The sequence below is a fragment of the Perognathus longimembris genome, chromosome 24 (assembly GCF_023159225.1).
Source record: "Perognathus longimembris pacificus isolate PPM17 chromosome 24, ASM2315922v1, whole genome shotgun sequence".
Lineage (NCBI taxonomy): Eukaryota > Metazoa > Chordata > Mammalia > Rodentia > Heteromyidae > Perognathus > Perognathus longimembris.
The window spans coordinates 21799310-21812120 of record NC_063184.1 but is presented as its reverse complement, the minus strand read 5'-3'; positions in this window follow the sequence as shown (position 1 = coordinate 21812120).

Here is a 12811-nt window from a genome sequence, read left to right as displayed (position 1 = left end):
ATTTATTTTAGAAAGTAAATTTTAAGAATTTAGAAAGAGAGGGCTGGGAATATGGCCTAGAGGCAAGAGTGCTTGCCTCATATACATGAGGCCCTGGGTTTGATTCCACAGCACCACATATACAGAAAATGGCCAGAAGTGGCGCTGTGGCTCAAGTGGCAGAGTGCTAGCCTTGAGCAAAAAAGAAGCCAGGGACAGTGCTCAGGCCCTGAGTTCACGGCCTAGGACTGGCCAAAAAAAAAAAAAAAAAAAAAGAATTTAGAAAGAGGTTCATCATGAAGGGATTGCAAAATATCCAAGTGGAAGTGAAATAAAGATCCAGATCCTGCATCTAAGTAACTATATCTTGTTCTCACAGCCATACTGGTGTCTTGCTGGGGTGGGGGGGGAGGGAAGGGGGAGGGGGGGCTTTTCACCCAGCCTAAAAGCTGTGATAGGCCATTTAAAATGCAGATATCCTGCTGTTTAGCCCAGGGAAAGCTTTGCTACAGAGAATGTTCACCCTTGTTTACTGCCCTTGATGGTCTGATTAGCTCACCCCAGATTGTACCACTACATGGAACATTTTGCTCCTTCTGGAGTATTCCCCCATATGGCTTGCTTTGCTTAACACTTTTGTTCAGGCTTGGTTCCCACCCAAGCATGTGTTTTTTACCTTTAAAAGCTTTGTGCTGGGGCTGGAAATATGGCTTAGTGGTAGAATGCTTGCTTTGCATACAAGAAACAGAAAAGGCCAGAAGTGGAGCTGTAGCTCAAGTGGTAGAGTGCTAGCCTTGAGCAAAAAGAAGCCAAGGACAGTGCTCAGGCCCTGAGTCCAAGCCCCAGGACTGGTTAAAAAAAAAAAAAAAAAAGAAGCTTTGTGCCCTTGGGCTAACAGCATTCTGGTGCCCATCTTTGAGATAGGAGTCTACCAGCAGTTGCCTGGTTTCTAATAAAGGCTCCCAATTCAACCTCTCAAAATGGGGCTTCTCTGTTTCTTGTGATTAAATTCCTATATAACAGAAGTATTTAGCTGGTATATAGCTGTATGCCTGATGCTCAGGAGAACATTCCGGGGTGGGGGGGGAGGGAGGAGAATATAGAGTCATGAAGCTAAATAAAATTAAAAAAAAAATAAAACAGTATTTTAAAAAAATAGAGTCAAGGAGCTTGGCTTGGCTACAGTTAGGCCCAGAAACCTGAAATAAGCTAAGGACTCCTTCCACTCTGCAGGGAACATTTCTGAGATGAGCAACCCAGCCATTGGGGAAACCAGGTTGGCCTTTTGCTTTTGTAACCATGCTTGTATTCTGTGCCATTTCCTAGAGAAACTGTCAAATATCAGATTGTCCACTTTCCTGCACCTGCCCCTTGCAAAAACAAGTTCCTCGGGGCTGGGGATATGGCCTAGTGGCAAGAGTGCCTGCCTCATATACATGAGGCCCTGGGTTCGATTCCCCAGCACCACATATACAGAAAATGGCCAGAAGTGGCGCTGTGGCTCAAGTGGCAGAGTGCTATCCTTGAGCAAAAAGAAGCTAGGGACAGTGCTCAGGCCCTGAGTCCAAGCCCCAGGACTGGCCAAAAAACAAAAACAAAAACAAAAAAAAACAAGTTCCTCCCTGAAACTTGCTCCATTGCTGCATTCCTCTCCCCACCTAAATTTGCTAGCAAATACCCCATGCAAACCTACAGTTGGCCTTCAGACTGGAGGGGACTCCTCTGGGCCCACTGGCATAGACTAAATATGAGTTACTCCAACCTCTCCAAGTGTTTTCAGTGTTTCCCTTGGTCTCTTGATGGTCTACTTATCTTTCCATGACAGAAGGGGGAAGGCGCATAATTTGCAATCAATCTTTCATTTAATAATAAACTACCCTTGGATGCTGGTGGCCCATGCATTCTGTAATCCAGGCCACTCAAGAATCAGCTGGGTGCCAGTGGCTCATGCCTGTAATCCAAGCTCCTCAGAGGCTAAGATCTGATAATCACTGTTCAAAGCCAGCCCAGACAGGAAAGTCCACCACGAGACTGATCTCGAACAAATCACCAAAAAGGCTGGAAGTAGAGCTGTGGCTCAAGTGGTACAGGATTAGCCTTGAGCACAAAAGCTCAGGGACAGTGTCCAGGCCTTGGATTCAAGCCCCTGGATCATCAATAAGCAAACACAAAAATTAATATTTGCTTACTATTAACTGAAGTGCCAGACTTTGAAGTCAGGCCCCACTTTACCACGCGAACCCCACTTTACCATGTGAACCTGAGATAAGCAGGCCCTGTGAGCAAACCCAGGACAAGCTTATTAGGGCCCAGTCAGTCAAGAACTCTAACCACTGGGAATGCTTAACTCTAACTACCCCCAGAATGCCTCGAGCCCTGAGCCAATCAGATTTGTACCTGTGTCCTAATCTTGCTTGCTTGAACACCTGATTGTTGTAACTTTGTTTTTTGCCTTTATAAGCCCTGTGTAATCACAGCTCGAGGCTCCCTCCTAACCTCCGCTGTGTTGGTGGGTAGGACGAGGCCCGAGTTGCAGCTCGCTTGAATAAAGCCTTGCCTTGCTTTTGCATTTTGGAACGTCTGAGTCTTGGTGGTCTTCTTGGTGGTCATTTTGCGACTTGGCATAACATTTGGGGGCTCGTCCGGGATAGCCCCAGAGACCCCCGAGACCCCAGACTCCGAAGGTAAGAAAACAGCGCTGTTCATTTGTCTTGTCCTGTAATTTGTCTGTTTGTCTGCTTTGCTTTTGCTTTCTTGAAGGGGTTGTCAAAGCAGATGCGCTTACTCAGCAATCCTGGGGAGACTGGGGGACGCCCCAGACTCTCCACCCTTGAGACTCAACTCACCCACCTTGTACTTGGCTCCACTTGGGTCCACTCCTCCTGCACCCTTGCAGGAGGTTGTGGGCCAACTTGGGTCTGCTTCTGTGGCTTCTAGCTTGCAGGAGGAGGTTGTGGGCCAACCTGGGAGATCTCCAACTCATAACTTGGGTCCACTTGGGTCCACTCCTCCTGCACCCTTGCGAGAGGTTGTGGGCCAACTTAGGTCTGCTCCTGCTGCTTCTAGCTTGCAGGAGGAGGCTTGTGGGCCAACCTGGGAGATCTCCAACTCATAGCTTTTCTTATTCTCAGGTCTGTGTGTTGTATTGTTATAATTGTTTGTCTTTCTTGTAGCCTTTTGAGCTAAACATCTGATCAGGGCTATGGGTAATGTTCTATCTTGGGGACCTCCATCTAGCCCCCTAGATTTGACCCTAGCTCACTGGAGGGAGGTCAAGGAGATAGCTCAGAACTGAGGTGTGGCCTGTAAGGAGGAAAATCACCCTGTGCAAGTCAGAATGGCCCATCCTTGAGAGAGCTAATTGGCCACCTGAGGGGAGCCTTGACATAGTTAAGATCAGGACTTTACAAAGCCTAATTGACGTCCCTTGTTCAGGCTATCTAGACCAGATTCCTTATGTAGACACCTGGAGGGAACTAGTTGACAGGGACACTCCAGCTTGGGTTCGGCCTTTCTTACCAACTCCCTCCTCCACTCCTTCCCCTACCCCAATATTCACGGGGTGACAAGAGAGAAACCAAGAGGGAAGAGAAGAAATTGTGCCCACCTGTCCTCCAGGGAGGAAGTGTGGAGGAGGAAATATTTCCCCCTCCATACTCCCCACCCCAGTTACAAGAGGATTCTGAGGAAAATGTTTCAGCTGTGCCCTCTGCTCTGGAGGGGCCCGCCCAGTCCTGGCGCCTGCAGCCCAAGGCACGGAGGCGTCGGCCCCCAGTCCTGACCTGCAGCCGCCGACAGGGGCAGACACGGGGCCAGCCCAAGCCATCTGCAGGTTGCAGGGAGTGACCGCACCACGCAGCACTGTCTTCTCTGTGTTTGTAAGTCTGACAGTCTCTTTTGTGTCAAACCTGCAAAGCTCATTGGAAAGATGTACAGGCAACAGCTCACATTCAGTATGAGTGTAAAAATGTTTTACTAAGACTATCAAGCCCTGGAAAATGAGGCTGGAGAATGCTAAAATCACATATTAAAGATTTTGTCTTAAAATTTGTATGTTGCAGGAGTAAGCTTGGCAAAAATATCTCTTGCCACTGGAAAATGTACGGCCGATGTTTATTTTGCACGCTTTAAGATCTTTTGAATATGTGTGTGTGCATGTGTGAGTGTGAACATGTTCAAGACTGTTAGTATGATGTAAAATTGAGTGAGTTTAAGTTTAAATTCAAATGGTCATCAAGTTTGGGCATTACCAAATGCTATAAAGGATTATTGCATTCTTTTAAAGAGGAACTATAGTTAAAAAATGTTTAATTAAAAATATCAGCGCTAAGTGTCAGAAATTTGGATGTAAAAGGATATATATTAAACTAATGGGGATAGAAGTAAACTCTCATTAACTCTATGTATGTAGGAAGAAATGGCAAAATGGGCCAATGTTCTCACTAATATATTGGAAAGCTGAATGGTTAAGTATTTCTAATTATAATTCTTGCATTAAGGAAAAATTGTCATTTGAGTTCAAAGGTCTTCATGCCATGCATTAACTGGGACTGATGAAAAAAAAAAAAAGAGGCTCTTTTGAAACAAGCAGTCCGTAGGCAAAGGGCGGCACCTGGTTTCAGAATGCCTGTGAGCTTCAGTTTTTCCAATGCAGATAAAAGCTAAAGTGTTGGGTTAGTAAAAAGGCTTTGGAAATCAAGAATACATTTCTAGATAAGAAATTTGGAAGTAAAATTGTCCTAAATAATTATTGCAAAGTGAAAAAAGGAGAATTATGGCTACCAAAGTGTTTAATTACCATTCCAGCTTCTTTGTAGGTTTTTTGTAACAGTTTCCAGCAGGCTCACAGAGAAGCACAGGTGATTCCTACAAGTTTGTCAAGATCTAATACTGGCCCTTAATAAGTTCCAGGTAAGAGCATGCTTAAGGGCTGGGAATATGGCCTAGTGGCAAGAGTGCTTGCCTCCTACACATAAGCTCTCAGTTCGATTCCCCAGCACCACATATATGGAAAACGGCCAGAGGGGGCGCTGTGGCTCAAGTGGCAGAGTGCTAGCCTTGAGCAAGAAGAGGCCAGGGACAGTGCTCAGGCCCTGAGTCCAAGGCCCAGGACTGGCCAAAAAAAAAAGAGCATGCTTAAAAACTACTTCTGTGTGGACCACCTTGTTGCTTTTAATTGGAGTAAAGTGGCCTCTTGTAAGACTCACTGATCTGAAATCTGCGGTTCGAAGCCAGCCCGGGCAGAGAAAGGTCCCTGTGAGAGACTTGTCTCTAATCAGCCAGCAGAGTGCCGCGAATGGAGTTGTGTGGAGCTCAAAGTGATAGGGTGCTAGTCTTGAGCTGGAGAGCTGGGGGACAGTGCTCAGGCCCTGAGTCCAAGACCAGTGAAAAGTCACTCCTCCTGGGACAAAAGTGATCGAGCATCCAGAGGCAGTAAGCCACTGCTTGGATGGCAGAGATGGTGTCAGATCCTAGAGTCACTCCTGTTTGGCCTTTCAAAAGTTAATCAAAGCCGGGAAGTCCTAGAAGAATAGTTCGTAGGCATGCCTTACTAATGCCCATGTCTGTCTACTGGGCAGGAACTTGCCAGTCATCTGTGATAGTGCTTAGTAAGGGTAAGTTTGTCAAATGAGAGGATAGTTTAAAATCCCAACCCCCACATCTACTCAAAGCTCTGACTGGCAGTGAGAATTTTAAGCTGACACATCTGTTCAGGAAAGAAAGCTCGTAAACCTGAGATTGTGTCCTTATTGAGATCTGTTAAAGGCCTGCAAAGGTAATTTTTTTAGGTCATCAGAGATCAGTTTCCCAGCCAGTCAGGAAAAAGCTTTTACAAACTAGAATGTTAAAAGGCACAAATTTGTAAACCTGAAGTCACCTATCTGGGCTTCATATTAAAAGAGGGCAAGCGTTGGCTGTCAGATACACGTAAAGAGACTGTGCTGAAAATCCCTGTGCCTAAGTCAGCCAGACAAGTCAGAGTTCCTGGGAACAGCAGGCTTTTGCTGGCTGTGGATACCTGGGTTCACTGAGATGGCCAAGCTTCTATATGAAGCCACCAAAACCTCCCAGAATTTCATTGGACTGAGCAGATGCAAAAAGCCTTTGAGGCAATCTAGAAAAGCCTTCTGGAAGCCCCTGCTTTAGGCCTACTTGACATGAATACCAAGAGAGGGGGCTACTGACAGCCGAAGGAAAGGCCATTAGAAACAAGCAGGAGATTTTAAGCCTCATCCGGGCCCTATGGGAACCAGCAAAGATTCCCATTATGCACTGTCCGGGTCATCAAAAGGGAGTGGATTCGGTGACTAGAGGGAATAATCTGGCCGACCAGGCAGCTAAGGAAGCAGCCCTTCAGCCCAGAGAAGTATTGACTCTAGTAGACCCAGAGCCACGAGCTTTGCCTCCTGTGCCCCAGTATTCCCAAGAAGACTTGAAGTGGATAAAGAAAATTCCCATGGCCCACAAACCCCCGGACGGAGAAGGAAACAATGACTGGTGGAAAACTTGTGAAAGGAAACTTATCTTGACACAAGGCTGGGTAAGGGGATCCTTAAGAGAATCCACCAAGCTTCTCACAAGGGAACCTGAAGAATGCAGGACTTGCTCCAACACTCCAAAGTGAAAATTAGACAAGGAGATCAACTTATTGAAGATATTGTTAAAAATTGTAAGGCCTGGGGCTGGGAATATGGCCTAGTGGTAAGAGCGCTTGCCTCGTATACATGAAGCCCTGGGTTCGATTCCCCAGCACCACATATATAGAAAACAGCCAGAAGTGGCGCTGTGGCTCAAGTGGCAGAGTGCTAGCCTTGAGCAAAAGGAAGCCAGGGACAGTGCACAGGCCGTGAGTTCAAGGCCCAGGACTGGCCACAAAAAAAAAAAAAATTGTAAGGCTTGTCAGCTCACCAACGCCCCCCAATCAACCAATTACTAAAGGAGCTCGCCTCTGTGGGGATAGGCCAGGCATGTATTGGGAAGTAGATTTCACAGAAATTAAACATGGAAAATTTGGATACAAATATTTGCTAGTTTCTGTAGACACCTTTTCAGGATGGGTTGAAGCCTATCCAACAAAGCATGAGACTGTGAATGTAGTGGCTAAGAAGATCCTGGAAGAAATCCTACCCAGGTATGGCTTCCTATCCACCACTGGGTTGGACAATGGACCGGCCTTCGTCTCAAAAGTAAGTCAGGGAATAGCCGCTGCACTGGGGACGAATTGGAAATTGCATTGTGCTTATAGACCCCAGAGTTCAGGACAGGTAGAGAGAATGAATCGGACTCTAAAAGAAACCCTAACTAAATTGGCCTTAGAGACTGGCGCAGACTGGGTGTCACTCCTTCCTTTTGCTCTGCTTAGAGGAAAATTTCTCCCTATCAGCTTGGCTTTACTCCTTTTGAAATAATGTACGGGTACCCCCGCCCATTATCCCTAGCCTTCAGACTGAATTGCTTGCTGATTTGGATGATGCTGAATTTTTGTGTAAACTTGATTATTTGCAGCTCTTGCACAAGAATATGTGGCCCCAACTTAAGGCATTATATGATTCTGCTTCTGTCCCTACCCCCCATTTATTCAGACCAGGGGACTGGGTATTCGTCTGGAGGCATAACCCCAAATCCTTAGAACCATGGTGGAAGGGACCCTACATAGTGCTACTGACTACTCCCGCTGCCCTCAAGGTAGACGGCATCGCCACTTGGGTCCATTGCTCCCATGCCAGGCTAGCTGACCCCTTTGTCCTGGACAATGACTACCGTGGTGGAACATGGGAGGTCTCCAAGCACCCAACTCAGCCGCTTTGCCTTCGCCTCAAGTAAAGAAAGTTAGACTGAATATTGTTATAATTTTCTTTTTGCCTTCTTTCCTTGCTACCCTGGCTAATGTTGATGTTATTTTGGCAGCTCACTCCAAAGTGGGGTGACCCCCTTATTTTTAGCAACTAGCAGGAGTCCTGTAAAGTCCCATGCAAGCAAGAAGGCATTGGTAGTTTTGGCCTTGCTCAGGAATAAGGGTATAATTTCCAGTTTGGAGTAAAGCTCCTAATGGAATCTGATCCTGCAGTCCCTTGGTAAAGTATAGGTTCCTGGCTAGGTAAGGTCAATGTCCCTCAGTCAGCCTGAAGAAGCTACAGAAGATGGATGATCTTCACCCATCAGCCCCCCTTTAAAACCATGGGCCCTATTGGCCCATGCCTTACCTCTATATCATCCCTAGGCATGCAAGCCATTGAAATGGACAGAATGGAGCCATGATTGGCTCCCAAGGTACCAAAGAAAAAAGGGGGAAATGAAGTGCCAGACTTTGAAGTCAGGCCCCACTTTACCACGCGAACCCTGTGAGCAAACCCAGGACAAGCTTATTAGGGCCCAGTCGGTCAAGAACTCTAACCGCTGGGAATGCTTAACTCTAACTGCCCTCAGAATGCCTCGAGCCCTGAGCCAATCAGATTTGTACCTGTGTCCTAATCTTGCTTGCTTGAACACCTGATTGTTGTAACTTTGTTTTTTGCCTTTATAAGCCCTGTGTAATCGCAACTCGAGGCTCCCTCCTAAACTCCGCTGTGTCGGTAGGTAGGACGAGGCCCGAGTTGCGGCCCGCTTGAATAAAGCCTTGCCTTGCTTTTGCATTTTGGAACCTCTGAGTCTTGGTGGCCTTCTTGGTGGTCGTTTTGCGACTTGGCATAACATTAACTATATGACTGGCCATTTCCTATGCATAAATTATTTCAACTTTAATCCACACAAATCTGTTGGTATGGGGGAGTACTAGTTTCCCTGTACTATACATGGGGGGGGGGATTGTTTGAGAGACTAGCACACCAGCTAGTTTGCAGAGATGACATTTGAACACGGATGTCTCTTAATTTCAGAACAAGTCTGTAATCTTGAAACTGCTTTTTGAGGAATAGCTTATTTTCCTCCATAGAGCTGACTATCACAAACATATCATCCATAACTATTTAGGAAAGCCCATGATTTTGTCAAACTAATGGTCCTACTTGCAAGAGTGGAGGCTTTCATATTATTTGCAAATTGTGAGGTAGGTGGCTTGGGACATTGAGAGGACCAAAGCCACTCACCACCAAGGTGAGACTTGAAAGAAAAGAAGCAGTACCAATGGCCTAACATCTCCTGGTGGGCCCCACACCAAAATCATTGGAGGCTGAGAACCTAATCTTCAACATTCTATACTATAGCCCCAGCTAGCAAAAGATCAATATGAACAGTGGAAATAGTTTTAGTTTTTTTTTTTTAGTCCTCTAAATTGGTGAAAATAGTTGCTAGAGGTCTGAAGTTTAAAAAGTCATGTACAGCCTGCACTTGGTGGTACATGCTTATAATCCCAGCTCTTGGGAAGCTGAGGCAGGAAGATCAGAAATTCCAAATCAGCCTGGGCCACGGGGCAAGACTTACAAAACAACAAGAACAAAACCAGGCAACTACAGGGTTAAATCTGTAAGGCAAATTATACTAAACTTATCAGGACTAAGGACTTCTTAATCACAGAACACAAAGGGCTCCCCAAACCCCAGAAGTTGTATACATTCCATCATATATGCACGAAGGGAGTTTTGTTGTTGTTGGAGATAAGTTCTCACTTTGTAGTCCAAGTTGGTCTTGAATTGTCATTGCTACATCAACCTCCCCAGTACTGGGATAGCAGACTTGTGTCACTTTGCCCAGTTAAGTTTGGATATGATGTTCTATAGCTAAAAAAAACTCCAACTATAAACATGGTAGAGTGAATCCAGTCAGCCAAATACAGAGAAACCACATTGAGAGGTTGAATTGGGAGTCTTTATTAAAGACCATCGTCACAAAGATACACCTAACACTGTTAAAAAACTGAGCCATGAGAACAGGAAAGAAAGATCATAAAAATCATACCAACAACCCTGATCACCCGAATGGAGAGCTGAAGTGGGACTCCATGTTGACCGGAGCTGAGGCTGAAAACAGGACACAGCACACAAGGTCTGGCATAAAGGCATCTAAGCTGGTCTGACCTAAAATAGGGTCAGCTCAGGGGGCAGAGTCACAGGAAACTGGAGAATCTCCCTAGATCAAGGCACAGGACTGACAGGTCCAGTAACCTATCTTCCAAGTCCCTGCCCCTGCCTCTAGGAATTCAGGCACACCCATGGGGGGGGGGCGGGGGGGGAGGTGGTACTTTTACTTCCCCCACCAAGCAGATAAGATGGATCCAGTTAAACCCAATTCACTGTCCACCACATGAAATTTATAATAAGAACACCCTCCAGCTTCCCAAATTAAGACTCGTTAACTCTAGTAGAAGTATCTACTTACAAATTAGTAATATCTGGCTTAGTTTCTTGTTACCAAGAAATAAAAGATTTAGTTGTACAATTTGTTATCTTATATTTTCCATTTGTATTTGTGTGTGGGAGGCAAGATTAGCTTACTCAAGTTTCCATTACCCAGCAGCTGGGAAGCATTTAAAAAAAAATAGGTTAAAGGAGGGATTCAGATTTGGAAATCTCATTTTTAATCTCTGTGGCTGTTTTTTTAAAAAATTGTCATAGTTTAGTTACCTAATCAATTCAGTTCAAATATAGAAGGGATACATCTTTTTCAAATTGTTTCATGCCATTATTTTGGCTATATAGAAAGCAAAAAGAAAAATAAAATCCCCACAAAATTTCCTACTATTAAATGAAGGAAGTTAAGGGTTTTATAAACATTTTCACTGAGCTCATTTCAACACTAATCATTAGGTAAGTATATGGCAGGCCTAAGTGGCTCATGCCTGTAATCCTAACTATTCAGGAGGCTGAGATTTGAGGGTCAAGGTACAAAGCTAGCCTGGACAAGAAAGTCCATTAAATTTTTATTTCTAATTAACCACCAGAAAACTGGAATGGCACTGTGGCTTAAAGTGGTAGAGTAGTAGCCTTGAACAAAGAGTTCAGGGACAGGACCTAGGTTCTTAGTTCAAGCCCCACAAGTGACCAAAAAAATTTAAAAAATAAAGATGAGGGACTGAGAATGTGGCTTAGTGGTAGAGTGCTTGCCGCGCGCACAAGCCTTGGGGTGAATTCCGCAGCACCACATGAACAGAAGAGCCCAAAAGTGCTACTGTGGTTCAAGAGGTAGGGTACTAGCCTTGAACAAAAAGCCAGAGGGGCTGGGGATATGGCCTAGTGGCAAGAGTGCTTGCCTCATATACATGAAGATTCCCCAGCACCACATATACAGAAAACGGCCAGAAGTGGCGCTGTGGCTCAAGTGGCAGAGTGCTAGCCTTGAGCAAAAAGAAGCCAGGGACAGTGCTCAGGCCCTGAGTCCAAGCCCCAGGACTGGCCAAAAAAAATAAATAAATAAAAAATAAAAAAAATAAAAAGAAGCCAGAGACAGTGCTCAGGGCCTGAGTTCAAACCGCAGGACTGGCAAAAAAAAAAAAAAAAAAAAGCAATAGTTGTTATTTTTGGTGCTGGTAATGAGGCTTGAATTTAGAACCTTTTGCTCTCACTCGGCTTTTTCACTAACAGTTTATGATCTATCACTTGAGCCAAGTCACTACTTCCAGCTCGTTGGTGGCCAGAGGTGTATTTCAGACTTTCTTGTCTGGACTGGCTTCAAACTGAGATCTTCAATTTCAGCCTATTAAGTATCTAACATTACAGGCATGAGCCCTCTTCTAATGCAAAAATTCAAGTATTTAAAAAATATTTTCAGGAATTAAAGTTTCTAGTTTTTCCTTGCATTATTTTATTTTGGTTTCTTTAGGGTGTTGTGCCAAGTCGCGAAACCACCACCAAGAAGACCACTGAGACTCAGACATTCCGAAATGCAAAAGCAAGGCAAGGCTTTATTTAAGCGAGCTGCAACTCGGGCCTCGTCCTACCCACCAACACAGCGGAGGTTAGGAGGGAGCCTCGAGCTGTGATTACACAGGGCTTATAAAGGCAAAGAACAAGGTTACAACAATCAGGTGTTCAAGCAAGCAAGATTAGGACACAGGTACAAATCTGATTGGCTCAGGGTTCGATTCTAAAATGGGGTTCACGTGGTAAAATGGGGCTCACGTGGTAAAATGGGGCCTGACTTCAAAGTCTGGCACTTCAAGGGATTCTTATTATAATTATGTTGGATCTTCTTTGCTTATCTTTATATTTGTTTATTTATTTGTTTATATTTTATGCTATCCTGGGGCTTGAAGCACTAAAGGCCTAGGTGAAGTCTCTTAGTTTTTTGTTGTTGTTTTTTTTTTTGGCCAGTCCTGGGGCTTGGACTCAGGGCCTGAGCACTGTCCCTGGCTTCTTTTTGCTCAAGGCTAGCACTCTGCCACTTGAGCCACAGCGCCACTTCTGGCCATTTTCTGTATATGTGGTGCTGGGGAATCGAACCCAGGGCCTCATGTATATGAGGCAGGCACTCTTGCCACTAGGCCATATCCCCAGCCCCTGTTTGTTTGTTTTTGTTTTTGTTTTTTTCTTAAGGCTGGTGCTCTACTTCTTGAGCCTCAGCTCCACACCCAGCTTTCTGGTGTAGTATTGGGGATTTATTGCAATGTAAGAGCCTCACCTGGCAAATGCTAGGCTCTGGATTTGGTCCTCAGCTTGGAAAAGAAAAAGAGAAAAAAAAACAACAAACTGTTGTAGGGAGTACAGCTGACTCCATCTTGATTATGGAAACATAGTAGAAAATGTTGGGGGGAATAGAGCTGACTCCATCTTGATTATGTCAACCTGACCCCAAAATTTTGCTTCTGTAAATGGTGTGCTTTGTTGCGTGCTCTGCCCCCTGTGTCAACCTCCTACATCTGTGCCACATTTGCTTGTTAATGATGCTTGCTCTGCCCGCC